Source organism: Capra hircus, chromosome 11 (genome assembly GCF_001704415.2).
Source record: "Capra hircus breed San Clemente chromosome 11, ASM170441v1, whole genome shotgun sequence".
Classification (NCBI taxonomy): domain Eukaryota; kingdom Metazoa; phylum Chordata; class Mammalia; order Artiodactyla; family Bovidae; genus Capra; species Capra hircus.
The window spans coordinates 58,373,742-58,391,562 of NC_030818.1; the positions used below are offsets into that span (position 1 = coordinate 58,373,742).

Consider the following 17,821-nt stretch of genomic DNA (forward strand, 5'->3'; position numbering starts at 1 on the left):
CAATTATGTAATTAACATGTTTACCATCTCAAACAGTTACCTCTTGATTTGTTTTACGGTGATACAATTGGTAGCTGCCCTCTTAGCAATTGTCTCATCTTTGATTTTAGATTTGGTGTTTTGGTGTTTGATTTTCTAGCCAGGTAGCTCATGTATTAGAAATGAAGTACTGGTACTGTGTATGTGTGAAGGGGAGAAATGTATAAAGTGTGTGCATGGAGGGCTCGTGTTTTGTTCACAACTCATCAATCTAAGAGCATAAATTTCTGGGCATGAATGCTAGACTGCTCACTTCACACTCGCTCCTCCCCTAATAATAGTCTGTCTTCCTGAGAAAGCATGATTGGATCAGAACAATCCCTAATTACTATGACAAATTTTAGAAAAATATGCATCCTTTACTGATGCCAAATTATGCTTGGGAATCTGTCCTTATGAAGTTCATGGTCTCTAATTGGCCAAGAAAAGGAGAAAATTAAAACACACTGAGATAAAGTGAAGAATGATCAGGGCTCTTTGGGAACACAGAAAGAACACTGATCAGACAAAGATAGGAAGACAAGCAAGAGAAGGCTTCCTTGGATAGGTCAATTAAAGATAGCAGAGAGGCTGTCCATATAATACTCACCATCTCTTTTCATAGTATTTATCTGACTAAATTATAATTATCTGTGCATTTGTCTGTTTGCCTTTAAATTAAGGTGAAGTTCTGACTTTATCTTTGTTTTCTCAGCTGTGCTATAGTACAGTTCCTCACACTTAGAAAACCTTTAATATCTGTTTGTTTGATGGAAGGATGATAGGAAAAGACTTTTAAAAAAAAAGGCAGATGAGAAGAAAGGAAAGAAGGTGAAAGAAAGAAACAGACATAATCAGATGGAATTAGAAAATTTAAAAATTTTATTTCAAATAGCCATCTAATCTTCTCCCAACATTTAAAAATCTTGTCACTCAGAAGTATTGCAAATATTTCCTCATTTTTATTTTATAATTAAACATATAATTGAACATTAAACATATATAATTAAACATTGTTGTAAACTTGCTTGGAGGAGAGTCTTAACTGACTTTTGGTGAACAAGTTAGGGTAAAGAACTCCCAGCCATCCACATAATTGGGGATGTTTCTGAGGGAACTAACAACATAACTAGACAAGAGATATTATTGATGTTTGCCTGGTGTTTAAAACACGGATTCACACAAATGCATGATTTAATTCCAGGAGGTAATAGCTGGCATTTGTGAGTGAAGCGTTAGATGAGGGAGAACCCTACAGAAAGATTTTCCTTCTCAACATCAATTCTCTCACACTGGAAACAATTTCCTGAACTTCCTGTGACAAACCATGCCTCTAGTTCTCATCTGTGAATAGAATTTTCTCCATCAGGTGTATTAGTTTAAGCCAATTGGATTATCCATCTCACACTCTGCAATAATTGGGTTCAGTAACAGAACAGAGTTGATCAAAGAATACATTTGCTGGGACTTCTGAAAAGGAAAACTTTTCATTGTCTTTGGAATGAGTAGTGCCAGTTTAGGAGAATGGAACTGCTCAAGTCAATTGGTTATCCTGAAGAAAATCAACTTGATGATGAAACGGAGGAAAGGGCCTTAAGATAGGGACCTCCATTACCTGGTTTAAGCTACTGCAGGTAAAGCCAGAATTAACCATATTCTTTTCAGGTTTATTTAACCAAGCAATTTCACATTAGTTTATTATAGTTTGGGTCAAGATTTCCTCTAATGACAAGCAAGATAATCATTAATGATGCAAATAGTGAACTAAGAAGTATAAAACCAGTATTTGAGTCAATCATCTTGCCACTAAGCAACTGCACTTTCTTGGTTAGTCACCTTTGCAGTAGAGAAACTGACTACCCAAAGAAAGAAAAAGGACAAATCTCCCCTGTTTGGTTAAAAAATACTGTTGTGAGTCTCAATAGACCCAATGTATGTTAAAATACTTATTAAGTAGTACATTAGTAAACAAATATAAGAGGATATCTTTCATAGCTCAACAAGGAGCATTACTTAGTTTATTCTCACTGACAATGAAAGTGAGGTACAGAAATTAGATGGTAAAAAGTTAAATCAAGATATTTTAACATTTTATATAAATATATCTCTGCCATACTGTGCTGCTGATAAAATGTAGAACAATTTGCAAAATTGTGTCTAGTTAACAATGGCAGTTTCTGATTAATTATTACCCACATCACCCTTGATAGTCCTGCTGCCAAAGATACCCTTATGGGCTTTCATTGCACAGATATGACCTTGAGTTTCAACATTGTTGTGTCTTCAGTTACAGACAGACATGATTTGAAGCAGCCAAATTTTCTTTTTACAACCATAATTCACATTTAGTCTGTTCAAAATACTCTTGGGGTTAGCACATCGAGAAGGCATTATCCCAAAATTAAACACTTATAGCTGCTTGCAAAATGCTTGCAAATACAGAGCATTTGCAGTGTAGCTAAACAGATACAACTGTAATATACTATAGAGATTTGGGGAAAACTTAGGAGTGGAACATATTAAGGGTGATACTTTTCTTCCACTGTCTGCTATTCTTTGTTCAAAGATAAACTAATTTCTTCCAAATGACATCCTGCTAGAATCTTGGCTATACCACAAACTAAACTGGTGCCTTCAGATACTCTAGACGTCTGTGATCCTTGTCTACTCCACTGATCCACCTGTCATTATTCACACTGAGGAGATATTTGTATGGGGAGTACTTAGAGGTCTCTATGAATAATGCCAAAGTGAAACAGAACTGTAGCCAGTAAAATTTAGGAATAAGTGATTAGTCCTTACAGAATCTACTCTAAGGCCCACAGTTATGCATGTGGGAAGACTAAGATTGGGACAGATGACTGGGCTGACATCACAGAAGCTCACTGTTAAAGTGAGACAAGCAAGGGGACAGTATGAACTTGGAACCTAAAACCTACATCCCGTTATCAAGGATAAGGATGGGGTTTTATACATTCCTGTTTTTCAGAGCCCAGCATACTGCTTTCCACCACAGAGAGCCTTCTGTAAGTTGGCTAAGTAAATACACTGGTGTGGGGTGTAAGTGCTGCAGTAGAAACTCAAGATCTGATGGGTACCAAGCAGAAACAGAAGTGAAGAAGGCATATCCTGGCTGCCTCTTAGCATCGTGAGAGAGTCACATGACACAAACAGCTGACTCAGGTTTAGAAAGACTCAGTGGTTGGGTTGTTGCAGCCACGGTTACCCAGACAGGGACCCGAGCCAGTCATCTTCAGAATGTCAGGCAAAGAACGAACTGAAATCTTTCCCTCTCGAGTGGCACAGACCATCATGAAGGCTCGGTTAAAAGAAGCACAGATAGTCGGAAACTTCATGAAGACAGAAGAAATCTAATGCCTTAACTCTTTCGACAGATCCTTAAGAAGATAATAATAGAGACTAACATGTAGAAGGGTGAAGTGATGAGAGAAGCTGCCTTTTCACTTTCTGAGGCCAAGTTCACAGCGAGGGACTTAAGCACCCCAGTTATCCAATATGTTAATGGAGCCCAAGTGAAGATTAGAGCAAAGAAAGATAATGTAACAGGTGTTCCTTTGCCAGGATTTGAACATTACCATGAAGGAACTGACAGTTATGAACTGACTGGTTTAGCCCGAGGTGGGGAACAGTTTGACTAAACTGAAGAGGAATTATTCCAAAGCAGTGGAACTACTGGTAGAACTGGCTTCGCTGCAGACTTCCTTTGTTGCTTTGGATAAAGATATTAAGATAACCAACAGATGTGTAAATGCCATTGAACATGTCATCATTCCCTGGATTGAACCTACCCTTTCCTCTATCATCACAGAGCTGAATGAGAGAGAGTGAGAAGAGTTCTACAGGTTAAAGAAAATGCAGGAGAATAAAAAGATTCTCAAGGAAAAATCTGATAAAGACTTGGAGCAACGGAGGGCAGCTGGAGAAGTGACAGAGCCTGCTAATCTCCTGGCTCAAGAGAAAGATGAAGATCTTCTGTTTGAATAACCTTTCCTGCTCTGGTTCTTCCAGAAGGCCTAACATGGCACCATTTTAATTCATGGTGTGTAGGTTTGGTATGTGTGGCTATTTATTTTTTTGGCTTAAGAATTTCACTGGTTGTTAAATTTCCCTGAATGTCTGTTTATGGGATCTGCCTTTGAAGAGTCATAATTAAACAACTATTAATCACCAATGAAATTTATAAAACCTTCCCTGGAACTTGTAGAATTTATTCTGCACAAGTGTCACCCTACTGCACTTATATGTCTATTACAAGTGATCCCCTGACCAAACATACTAAGAAATCCCTTTTAGGAGGCAGCAGTGGTCTCAGGCCAACATATGTAGACCAGCTGCTGCTGGAGCACCCTATGTTCCTATCTGTTCACACATCTTGGCACCATTGCCTTTGCCTGAGACTGCTACAGCCATTCTTGTGTTAATTATTGCGGAATTTCTCTCCTCAAGCTTTATGAAAACCTTTATCTATTTTTCTTTGAATAACAGGTCTCTGTCTGGTCTGTCATGGGAACAGTTCTGCCAATTTAAATATGACTATGGTATAAACAATAAAATGATTTTAAAAAGAAAAAAAAGAAAGAAACCCAAGATCATGGGGTCTAATGCCTGTGTACCCTATCCCACAAAAAAAGTATAAAGGAAACTGACTGGAGTCTAGGGTCACATCCCACCCCAATATTTTGCTGAGGATACATGTGATGTTAAGCCAAACAGTTTAGAGACACAGAGGAGACTGAGGCTATGGTTTAGATCACTGTGAGAGTCCTTTGTGAGAGATCAGGGAAAGGTAAGGGAAATCAGGAAGACAGCTGGACATGTGATCCAGGAAGCTTTTTCTGAATGTCCTCTACAAAAGTAATGCATTTCCTCCACATTGCAAAAATTTTATAATATTTAGTAGATAATGGGGAATGGAAACCAAAAGTAAGAAGTCAAGAAATATCTAGAGTAGCAGGCAAATTTGGCCAAGGAGTATAGAATGAAGAAGGGCAAAGGTTAACAGAGTTTTGCCAAGAGAAAACACTGGTCATAGCAAACATCCTCTTCCAACAACAGAAGAGAAGGCTCTACACATAGATATCACCAAATGTTCAATACCAAAATTAGATTGATTACATTCTTTGCAGCCAAAGATGGAGAAGCTCTACACAGTCAGCAAAAACAAGACCAGGAGCTAACTGTGTCTCAGACCATGAACTCTTTATTGACAAATTCAGACTTAAATTGAAGAAATGGAGAAAACCACTAGACCATTCAGGTAGAACCTAAATCAAATCCCTTACAATTATACATTGGAAGTGACAAATAAAGTCAAAGGATTAGATCTGATAGAGTGCCTGAAGAACTATGGACAGAGGTTCTTGACACTGTAAGGAGGCAGGGATCAAGACTGTCACCAAGAAAAAGAAATGCAAAAAGGCAAAATGGTCATCTGAGGAGGGCTTACAAATGCCTGTGAAAGGAAGAGAAGCAAAAGGTGATGGAGAAAAGGAAAGATATACCCATTTGAATGCAGAGTTCCAAAGAATATCAAGGAGAAACAAGAAAGTCTTTCTCAGTGATCAATGCAAAGAAATAGAGGAGAACAATAGAACGGGAAAGACTAGAGATTTCTTCAAGAAAATTAGAGGTACCAAGGGAAATTTTCATACAAAGATAGGCACAATAAAGGACAGAAATGGTATGGACCTAACGGAAGCAGAAGATATTAAGAAGAGGTGGCAGGAATACATAGAAGAACTATTAAAAAAAAAAAAAAAGGTGTTCACAACTGGTGTGATTGCTCGCCTAGAGCCAGACGTCCTGGAATGTGAAGTCTAGTGGGCCTCAGGAAGCATCACTACGAGCAAAGCTAGTAGAGGTGATGGAATTCCAGTTGAGCTATTTCAAATCCTAAAAGATGATGTCGTGAAAGTGCTGCACACAATACACCAGCAAATTTGGGAAACTCAGCAGTGGCCACCGGACTGAAAAAGGTCAGTTTTCATTCCAATCCCAAAGAAAGGCAATGCCAAAGAATGGTCAAACTACCACACAATTGTGCTCATCTCATAAGCTAGCAAAGCAGTGTTCCAAATTCTCTAAGCCAGGCTTCAACAATATGTGAACCATGACCTTCCAGATGTTCAAGCTGCTTTTAGAAAATCCAAAGGAACCAGAGATCAGATTGCCAACATCCATTGGATTATCAAACAAAGGAAGAGAGTTCCAGAAAAACATCTATTTCTGCTTTATTGACTATGCCAAAGCCTTTGACTGTGTGGATCACAACAAACTGTGGAAAATTCTGAAAGAGATGGAAATACCAGACCACCTGACCTGCCTCCTGAGAAATCTATGTGTAGGTCAAGATGCAACAGATAGATTTGGACATGGAACAACAGACTGGTTACAAATAGGGAAAGGAGTACATCAAGGCTGTATATTGTCACTCTGCTTATTTAACGTATGTGCATAGTGATTCATGAGAAACGCTGGATTGAATTAAACGCAAGCTGGAATCAAGATTGCCAGGAGAAATATCAATAGCCTCAGATATGCAGATGACACCACTCTTATGGCAGAAAGTGATGATGAATTAAAGAGTCTCTTGATGAAAGTGAAAGAGGAGAGTGAAAACGAACATTCAGAAAAGATCACGGCATCTGGGCCCATCACTTCATGGCAAATAGATGGAGAAACAGTGGAAACAGTGACAGAGTTTATTTTATTTTTTTGGCTCCAAAAATCACTGCAGATGGTGACTTCAGCCTTGGAATTAAAAAATGCTTGCTCCTCGGAAGAAAAGTTATGACCAACCTAGACAGCATATTAAACAGCAGAAGACATTACTTTGTCAACAAAGGTCCATCTAGTCAAAGCTATGGTTTTTCCAGTGGTCATGTATGGATATGAGAGTTGTACCATGAAGAAAGCTGAGGGCTGAAAAATTGATGCTTTTGAACTGTGGTGTTGGAGAAGACTTTTGAGAGTCCCTTGGACTGCAAGGAGATCCAACCAGTCCATCCTAAAGAAAATCAGTCCTGAATATTCACTGAAAGGACTGATGCTGAAGCTGAAACTCCAATACTCATTGAATTTCACATTCTCTGACTCATTTGAAAAGACCCTCATGCTGGAAAAGATTGAAGGTGGGAGGAGAAGGGGACAACAGAGGATTAGATGGTTGGATGCCTTCACAAACTCAATGGACATGAGTTTGAGTAAACTCCAGGAGTTGGTGGTGGGCAGGGAGGGCTGGCATGCGTAGTACACGGGGACGCAAAGTGTCAGACACGACTGAGCAACTGAACTGATTATGCCTTGCATGTCTAATGCTCATTATTTATTATTCCTGGTAGATGATAGTCTCCTTAAAAATAAAACTCATATCTTTTTCACCAGTTACATTCATATTACCTCAGCTTGTTTCTTCTATGTGTAGATTTCCAGTGACTATTTGTTGAATGAAACTGTGCCCAAAGTTGTTACCTTGCTGACTTCTTATGGCAATGGTGTATATAACAGAATGATCTGGAGTGATTTTAAATATGCAGACCTGGATAGACCAGTTCTATCCACCATAGATTCTGATGCATTCAACTAACTGGCAGACTTAAAACATTGTTTAATACCCCCAGATCATTCTGATATATGTCCCTGACTGAATATCAGTACTTTAATGAGTGAGAAAGAAAATGCTATTGATTTCCAATACATGTATCCCTAGAGTAAATTTCAATTTGCCCAAATTTTCTTTAGCTTCCTTCTTCTCAGTTAGTATTCTTCTACTCCTTATGGCACCCTATTTTCAATATGCTTTCCCATAGGGACTATCTCACTTAATTAGTTGTCTGCCAGATTGTAAAGCAATCCCTGATCAGGTGGTGTTACATACTTCCTATGGTGTTACATCTTGTAAAGCAATTTCAATTTAATAGGAAAATGTGAGGACCAAAATCTTTAGGGCTTAAGATATCTAATAGGGGTTTCAAGCACCAGCATGGGAGCTATTTCAGGACAGGGAGGTCTTTAAAATAGACCTCTAAAATCACAACAAAACTGGTTCCCCACTTATGAGGTTGGCCCCATTTCTCCAAACATCAAATCCCAGTTATATCTGACATGCAAAGTTTCTGGTGATTTCTGTTCTATTGAATATACTCCTAAATTTTAGAAAACATTTATTTGTAAATTGTTCTTTATACTATCTTTTAAAGTATCTTTTAAAATAGTATCTTTTAAAATCTATGATGTTTGTTTATATATATATATATAAAACATATATATATGAAGCATGTTTTATATGTGTGTGTGTGTGTGTGTGTGTGTGTGTGTTTATATATCAGAGAAGGCAATGGCAACCCACTCCAGTACTCTTGCCTGGAAAATCCCATGGATGGAGGAGCCTGGTAGGCTGCAGTCCATGGGGTCACCACGAGCCGGACACGGCTGAACGACTTCACTTTCACTTTTCACTTTCACGCATTGGAGAAGGAAATGGCAACTCACTCCAGTGTTCTTGCCTGGAGAATCCTAGGGATGGCAGAGCCTGGTAGGCTGCCATCTATGCGGTCACACAGAGTCGGACATGACTGAAGCGATTTAGCAGCAGCAACAGCATGTTTATATATATTATATAATGATTTGTGGGACAAGTTTAGCAGTGACAGGTAAATTAATCCAAGCAGTTTTCTTTCAAAGCTAAGCCAAAGTTTCTTTGTTAATGAACATTTTCTGCTTTCCTTATAGAAAGTTTAAGTAGGACAAAGAGGGGCAAGATTGCCAGCAGAGAAGTGCTACAGTAGGAGGTTACAACCACCTTTCATTTTCTCTATGGTTTTTATTAGCATGTTCCTTAAACTTTCCAGTCAACTTTAATATCAACTTAGGGCAAATAAGGTAAAAGTAAAGATAGAACTCTTCTACTTTAAAAAGAGAAAAATTGGTTTTTATTTTTTAAAAGAAAAAAGCTGAGAAATGACATTTCTTATTAAAGAAAATCTGTCAATTATTTATCTTCTTTGTTTTACACCTCTTCTAAAAGAAGTGAAAACATACATGCACATGCTCACACACACACACACACACACTCACACAAATATACAATCTAAAAGACAAATTAACAAAAAAGTCTCCAAATCGTTAAATGCTACTTTGTGTCAGATATTCACGTATATACTATTTTTAATTTTCAATGTAATCCTATGAGGATAAAATATTATTGTGTTCATTTTTTTCTACCATTAACTAACTTGAAGAAATTCCACAAGGCAGGATTCAATGTTCTTTAAAAAAAAAACGCTGTTTTTGTGTGTGTGTGAGAGAGAGTGTGTTTACTCTCAGCAGAATAATGTTATTTGTATGATTAGATGAAGACAGCTATATTTTCCTCCATAAAATTGGTTAAATTATAATATTTTCTCATTTTCTCATAAAATACAAATCATTAGTACCAGAAAACAGCAGAACATGCACATGTGATTCATTACATATTTTCTTAATTTCCTAATTGACTTTAATTGATATTAATTTTTTCCATGCAAACATTTATTAAACAGAAACTGTAACACTTGTATCAGACACTTGGGATTTAACAGGCATAATTTCTTCTTGTGAACAGCGTTAGTCTAATGGGGGATACAGAGAAGTAAAAAAGCAATTATAATTCAGAGTGACAAGGACCACATGGGGAATAAGTGACAGCAGAGGAACACCTAACCCTGACAAGAGGATTGGGAGGCTTCTGGAGACACGCAGGTCTCACAGGTAGTTTGATGAACAAAGCAGTCAGTGGCTCAGTTGCTGCAATTACTTATTTTTATGAGAAAACACAAAATGAGAAATATTTGTGAACATAATTTCAGCAAATTGAATATTGATTTTATATTATATCCTTAGGGATTTAAATTCTAAACTTAACAGATGAAAGAAAGTCCTAATTAGTAGCAGCATCTTTTAATAACATATTTCAAATTGGGATTTATGACTGATATAATTTGGTCTATGAAAAATTATGTCTGGAAAATAGTGCAAACCATGATAGATATTGAGCTATTAACAAAGAAATGCTAAATTAAAAGATAAATTTCAGTAGCAGATGTAAGGGCAAATATTCTACTTCTATGAGATTAGAATCCATCATGAAGAGATATCATGAGCATGGCAGAGGACATATTCTTATTAAACATTGACAAGAAAAAATCATTTTCATTAGACAGTGAGATTAAAGGATGAGAATAGAAAACATCAATGCTGAAAACTGATTTTTAATATGGAAAGATTTATGGGAAATGTATTTCCTAATAGGAGTTGATAATTTTTTGAATGTTGGAGAAATAGTCACTCTTATATATGTGAGCCTACAGACTTTGATTTATTAACACAAATTTCCTTCTGAAACACACCAAGGGTGAAAGGACAAGTTTGACCAAAGAAACAATTAGCTAACCATTTGTGATTTTTTTTCTCCTATTGCCAGGTTATTTGGCACAATCATTACATCTTCAAAAAATATACCCAGATCAAAGACTTTCAAACAGTTTGGAAAAAGGCCTGAATTAGTATTTAGAGACAACTTTGGAGGCATTGAAATAACCCTGAGAGTAATACGAAGCTATTTTCAGTCTTTTAAATGTATACCTGTGATTTTTCCCAAGACTATTGTTGTCAAATCAATAACCTTTAACTGCAAAAACAAACAAAAACACAAACTAACAGTAAACTCAAACTTAAAACATGAGCTCAAACATAGTACAAAAGTAGTTTTTGTCCAAAACTGTAGTTTCACTCTTCAGACTGTTAGTCTGAAATAGATGCATCAAGATTATAGCTCTCAAAAATTTCATGCAGTGATTACATCTCATATATATAAAAGCATTTCAAAGTGAAAGTCACTCAGTGGTGTTCAACTGTTTGCTACCCCATGAACCTGGAATTCTCTAGGCCAGAATACTGGAATGGGTAGCCATTAATTTCTCCAGGGGATCTTTCCAACCCAGGGATCAAATCCAGGTCTCCTGCATTGGAGGCAGATTCTTTACTAGCTAAGCTATCAGGGAACTCCAGGCACTTTCTGAACAGAATATGAAGTGTTTTTTTTTTTTTTTTTTCTTTATACAATTTGTGTTTTCTTCTAACCAAATATTTTCTTTTCACTGTCTCAAATTGTTCTCAAATGGGGGCATGTAAGATTGGTGTGTATGTATAAATTCCTCTGCCCTGATAAATAGTACAAAGCAACCAAGCAGATACCAATTCTTTGTGAGGTTTTCTTGCTAAGATTTACTTTTAATTACAAGTGAGTTCAATAATCCAGGTCTAAGGAATAAATACTTCCTCTACAATTAGAAATTATCTATTTAAAAGATTGGCTTTATTGATCAACTTTACAGTAGTTAATTTTGTAGGATATGCATCACCAGCCTGCTGAAGGAAAATTTATTTCTCCCAGAGTGTTGGGTACTATATTTCCTTAGTTGTTTCCCATTAGAATGGAAATACCTATTTTTTGCTGGTCATATATTTTTTAAGATACAAGATCACCGTGTTCCAATCTTTCCTTGTTATTTGTGCAGATTTAGAGCAAAAAAAGTTTTATTTTTCTGTATTTCTTTGTATGAAATGGAGATAATCTATCACACTGAAGGAAGAATCCATGGACAATGCAAAGTGGTCTGATGACCAACAAATTTCATAGTAAAAACTATATTATCTCTTAAAAATAAAAATAATTCTTTTTACTAGGCTAAACTAATATTAGCAAAATAGAAGTCCCTATCATAAAACCTAATACATATTAATTGGTTGCTTACTTTAGCAATTGATTAGCAGTCTCAATTTGAGTTTTAATCCAAATTCTAGTGACCAGTTTCCATATATAACAGTTTTTTCTTATTTCCCCACTTTTGTTTCCTCCTCCCAACTACTAAAGAAAGGTTACTTTTGGCAAATATTGGTTGGCCAAATATTTTTGGTTGGCAAGAAAGTTCCTTCACCTTATTTAAGTAAAAATAAAAGACATTTTTCATTTTCACTAAGAACTTTACTGAACAGCATATTTACCATTTCGTTCCACTACTTTCTGCCATTTTTTAAGGCAACTACATAATTCTGTCTTCCCTTTTTATCTTTTTAAGCAAAAAACTTTTCCAAGTGTCTTTTAAGTCTTCCGGGGAACTGACAATTTTTCCATGAACAGAATTTTGTAAAGATGAAAAAAAATGGAAATTTGAAGATGCAAAGTCTGGTGAATATGGCAGATGAATCAGAGCTTCCCAGTCAAGCTATATTAGTTTTGCTTGGTCATCAAAGAAACATGCAGTCTTGTGTAATCCTGGTAGAAGATCATACATTTTTCTATTGCCTAATTCCGGATGATTTTCATTAAGTGTTGCTTTCAGTTGATCTAATTGGGAGCAGTACTTGATGGAATTAACTGTTTGGCTTTTCAAAAGAATTTCATAACAGAGGACTCCTTTTCAATCCAATCATATACATGACATCACCTTCTTTGGATGAAGAACGGCCTTTGGTGTGGTTAGTGATGGTCATTTCATTTGTCCTGTGATGTCTTCCATTCTACATTATTGTACAGTATCCACTTTTCATCCCCTGTCACAATTTGTTTTAAAAACAGAACGTTTTTGTTACATTTCAATAGAGAATTGATTTGTCAAAAAGGCGCTTTTTTATTTTTTTTTAATTTATATGGAAAATAAAATGGCAATCCACTCCAGGATTCTTGTCTGGAAAATTGCATGGACAGAGGATCCTGGCAGGCTACAGACCATGGGGTCACAAGAGTCAGACACAAATGAGCAACTGAACACGCGTGAAACTCAAACATCAAAAAAAGAATATAACCAACCTGGTGCAAATGATTTTCAACACTTGATTTGGATATTTTTAGTGTGTCAGTTATCTCCTACATGATAAAATATTGATTCTTCTCAATTAGTGTCTCGATTCAATTCTGTTAACTTCAGCTGGTCAATCCAAACATGGAGCATTTTTCAGTGAGAAATCTCCCACACAAAACTTCACAAACTGCTTTTTAAATGTTCAATCAGTCACAGCATATTTTCCATACATTGTGCAAATCTCTTTTGTGTGTTTCAGTTGCATTTTTACCGTTCTTGAAACAATAAAACATAATATGCTATTGCTTTTTTCCTTCCATTTTCAATATTAAAATGGGTTCACAAAAATTCACAAATTTTGTTAATCTTTTAAAAAATGCATACTGATATGACAACTGCCACAATACAATCTAACAAAATTGCTTCAAATGAAGTTAAAGACAACTAAGAACTACCAGAGCCATCCTACAGTAAAAATGGGACAAACCTTTTGAAAAACCCAATATTATTCTATTAAAATGTGAGTGATGCTATTAGTTTGTTAATATTTTTGGTCATTTATTTTTTAGATTACTTATACAATATCTACTGATTATGTACATAGTGTCAGGCTTTGTTACAAGGATAAAGAAAAGGAAGCTCATTGTCTAGTGTGAAAGTCAGATGATGCACCCACAAAGAAGATGAGAGTGTTAGTCGTTCAGTCATGTGCCACTCTTTGTGACCCCATGGACTGCACAACGACAGGCTCTTCTGTCCATGAAGTTCTCCAGGCAAAAATACTGGAGTGGGTTGTCATTCCCTTCTCCAGGGGATCTTCCTGACCCAGGGATTGAAGCTGGGTCTCCCACATTGCAGGCAGATTCTTTATCATTTGAGCCACCAGGGAAGCACTAATTTTTTCTTTTCTTTTCTTTTCTTTCTTTTTTTTTTTTTTTTTTTTTTTTAAGTTTTGGGCACATCACATAACATGTGGGATTTTAGTTCCATGACCAGGGATAAAACCCACATTCCCAGCAGTGGAAGCACAGAGCCTTAACCACTAGACCACTGGGGAAGTCAAAGATGATAGAAATAAAAGCTATGGAAATGGAAACTGGTAGATGAGACATACTATGCTGAGGAGAGTAAGAAGAAACTGCTTCCTTTTCTTCAGCATGGTAAAACAGAGATAATCCAAGAGATTCAATACAAAAAGACTCTGGGTAAATGCAGGATAGCTGGATTTGGAGGTTTGTTTCTTTGCTTTCAAATTGCTTTACTTTCAAGGTCCCTGGTGGCTTGGATGGTAAAGCATCTGCCCGCAATGCGGGAGACCTGGGTTCGATCCCTGGGTTGGGAAGATCTCCTGGAGAAGGAAATGGCAACCCACTCCAGTACTCTTGCCTGGAGAATCCCACAGATGGAGGAGCCTGGTAGGCTACAGTCCATGGGGTCGCAACACGACACGACTGAGCAACTTCACTTTCACTTTCTTTACCAATTATAATTGCCAATATAGCTTTTGTTTCAGGAGTAGCTCTGTTGCTAAATTAATTTCAGGGGATTAAAAAAGAATTTCTGGGCGTTTGTTTGCTGGAAGATTTCTGATTACAGTTTCGATTTCCGTGGTTGTGATGGGTCTGTTAAGATTTTCTATTTCTTCCTGGTTCAGTTTTGGAAACTTGTACTTTTCTAAGAATTTGTCCATTTCTTCCACGTTGTCCATTTTATTGGCATACAACTGCTGATAGTAGTCTCTTATGATCCTTTGTATTTCTGTGTTGTCTGTTGTGATCTCTCCATTTACATTTCTAATTTTATTGATTTGATTTTCCTCCCTTTGTTTCTTGATGAGTCTGGCTATTGGTTTGTTAGTTTGATTTATCCTTTCAAAGAACCAGCTTTGGGCTTTGTTGCTTTCTGCTATTTGTTGCTTTTGCCTCTTTTGTTTCTTTTGCATTTATTTCTGCCTTAATTTTTAAGATTTCTTTCCTTCTACTAACCCTGGGGTTCTCCAGTTCTTCCTTTTCTAGTTGCTTTAGGTGTAGAGTTAGGTTATTTATTTGACTTTTTTCTTGTTTCTTGAGGTATGCCTGTATTGCTAAGAACTTTCTCCTTAGCACTGCTTTTACAGTGTCCCACAGGTTTTGGGTTGTTGTATTTTCATTTTCATTCATTTCTCTGCATATTTTGATTTCTGATTTGTTCTGTGGTTTGTTGGTTATTCAGAAGCGTGTTGTTCAGCCTCCATATGTTGGAATTTTTAATAGTTTTTTCTCCTGTAATTGAGATCTAGTCTTACTGCATTATGGTCAGAAAAGATGCTTGGAATGATTTCAATTTTTTTGAATTTATCAAGGCTAGATTTATGGCCCAGGATGTGACCTATCCTGGAGAAGGTTCCGTGTGCCCTTGAGAAAAAGGTAAAATTCATTGTTTTGGAGTGAAATGTCCTATTACTCAGCCATTAAGAAGAATCCATTTGAATCAGTTCTAATGAGGTGGATGAAACTGGAGCTGATTATACAGAGTGAAGTAAGCCAGAAAGAAAAACACCAATACAGTATACTAACACATATATATGGAATTTAGAAAGATGATAATGATAACTCTGTATGCGAGACAGCAAAAGAGACACAGATGTATAGAACAGTCTTTTGGACTCTGTGGGAGAGGGAGAAGGTGGGATGATTTGGGATAATGGCATTGAAACATGTATAATATCATGTAAGAAATGAATCGCCAGTCTAGGTTCGATGCAGGATACAGGATGCTTGGGGCTGGTGCACTGGGATGACCCAGAGGGATGGTATGTGGAGGGAAGTGGGAGGAGGGTTCAGTATTGAGAACACATGTACACTTGCGGCGGATTCATGTCAATGTATGGCAAAACCAATACAATATTGTAAAATAAATAAATAAATAAATAAATAATAAAAAACAAAGGAAAAAAAAGAAATTTAAAAAAAATGCCTGAAGCCAAATTAAAAAAAAATATTTCTGAAAGGGTATATCTTTGAATCAAATACTGAACAAAAATCAGTATCATACAAGCAAAGTTTGAAAAGGAGTGAAAGAAAAGTCACTGGCTAAGAAGAGTAGTATAATGATTTAATGGTGTAAGATTCAGCAGTACAATGAAACTATGTTCAAAGCTTAAGAGATATATCACATTCAGGTTCATGCATGTTGCTCAGTAGAATAGAAACAAGATTTTAAAGGTTTAGGGCAGTTAACAGCAGCCCACTTTATGAATATCAGCTTTCTACCATGTCCAGGATCTTCCTCCATCCCCATCCCAGTTTTGAGGTAAAAGAAAGTGAAAGTGAAGTCATTCAGTCCTGTCTGACTCTTTACGACCCCATGGACTGTAGCCTACCAGGCTTCTCCATTCATGGGATTTTCCAGGCAAGGGTACTGGAGTGGGTTGCCATTTCCTTCTCCAGGGGATCTTCCTGACCCAGGAATCGAACCTGTGGGTTTACCCACGTTGCAGGCTGATCCTTTACTCTCTAAGCCACCAGGGAAGTTTTGAGGTAAAGTAGTAAAAATGCTTGGAGAAGGCAATGGCACCCCACTCCAGTACTCTTGCCTGGAAAATCCCATGGACGGAGGAGCCTGGTAGGCTGCAGTCCATGGGGTCAAGAGTCCGACACGACTGAGCGACTTCACTTTCAGTTTTCACTTTTATACATTGGAGAAGGAAATGGCAGCCCACTCCAGTGTTCTTGCTTGGAGAATCCCAGGGACCGGGGAGCCTCGCAGGCTGCCGTCTGTGGGGTCGCACAGACTCGGACAGGACTGAAGTGACTTAGCAGCAGTAGCAGTAAAAATGCTATACTTCCCAGGTGGCTCAGTGGTAAAGAATCTACATGTCAGTACATGAGATGTGGGTTTGATTCCTGGAGAAGAAAATGACAACCTACTCCAGTATTATTGCTGGGAAAATCCCACAGACAGAGAAGGCTGGTGGGCTATAGTCCATGGGGTTGCAGGGTCTGGCACAACTGAGCACATATATAGTAAAAATATTGGTGCGATTTTTATCATTCCCAGTGGAGCAGCCAAATCATAATGAGCATGGGCCTCATAAGTCAAATATGTTAATTTGGTTGCAATTAAAGTGAGACTGATAAGTGGAAGCTTTCAACTCAAACATCTGTGAAAGCTGAGTTTTTATGTTAGACTTTTAAAATTACATTATGAGTAATTTAAGCCATGGCTTATACCTGCTATTTAGTAATATTGATTGCAGACTGTTTAATAAGTTTATAAATTTACCTTAAAAAGTGGCATCACCTTTACCAATAATATGAAAGTTCAATAATTTGAAAAGGAGGAAGGGGAGAGTTTTATGAAAAATATCAGAAGTAATTCAAGATTCACAATAATTCCTGTTGCTTAACTAAAAATGTTATATTTTTTTTACTTTTGTTTCATTCAGCTACTTATTTATATGTTCCCTGTGGCCATTTTAATTATTTCCTACCACTCCTGTGAGATAGGCAGATAACATAATAGGTTGAGTTTAATGAATCTGGCTGTGGCTTAACTATTTTTTATAGAAAGTTGGACATTTCAATGACGTTGAAAGAAAACTCTAAATTTCTTTAGCTCATTTGACAATTCACTATGCTTAAACAATCAGAGTTAAACTGTTCTTAGAATATATATATATATACATATATATAAATAGCAATATTCTTAACATATATATGTTAAGCAGTGTATTTAGCTACTACATATATATTCTCAGCATTTCCTGTTATTCTAAGGGCCTTTTTTGCCTTTAAGTTTGCTTCAGGGAAAATGTTTTTCTTGCTCTTATTAGATAACTGAGTTGTTTTCTGAATAGTGTCCAATAGAGAAAGTGTTAATAGTAGCAAACATTTTTGTTAATTACAGTATAATAATAAGCATACCTCAGAGATACTCCATATTTAGTTTCAGACCACTGGAAT

The 17,821-nt window shown here is 36.7% G+C and overlaps 1 protein-coding gene and 1 pseudogene across 1 annotated transcript in view; both read left to right on the plus strand.

The window, feature by feature from the left end:
* The window catches only part of LRRTM4 (leucine rich repeat transmembrane neuronal 4), a 1,007,311-nt gene that overhangs the window by 153,592 nt on the left and 835,898 nt on the right, over positions 1–17,821 (plus strand). The gene's annotated exons all lie outside the window — the stretch shown is intronic.
* Positions 3,277–4,023, plus strand: LOC102169301 (annotated as a pseudogene).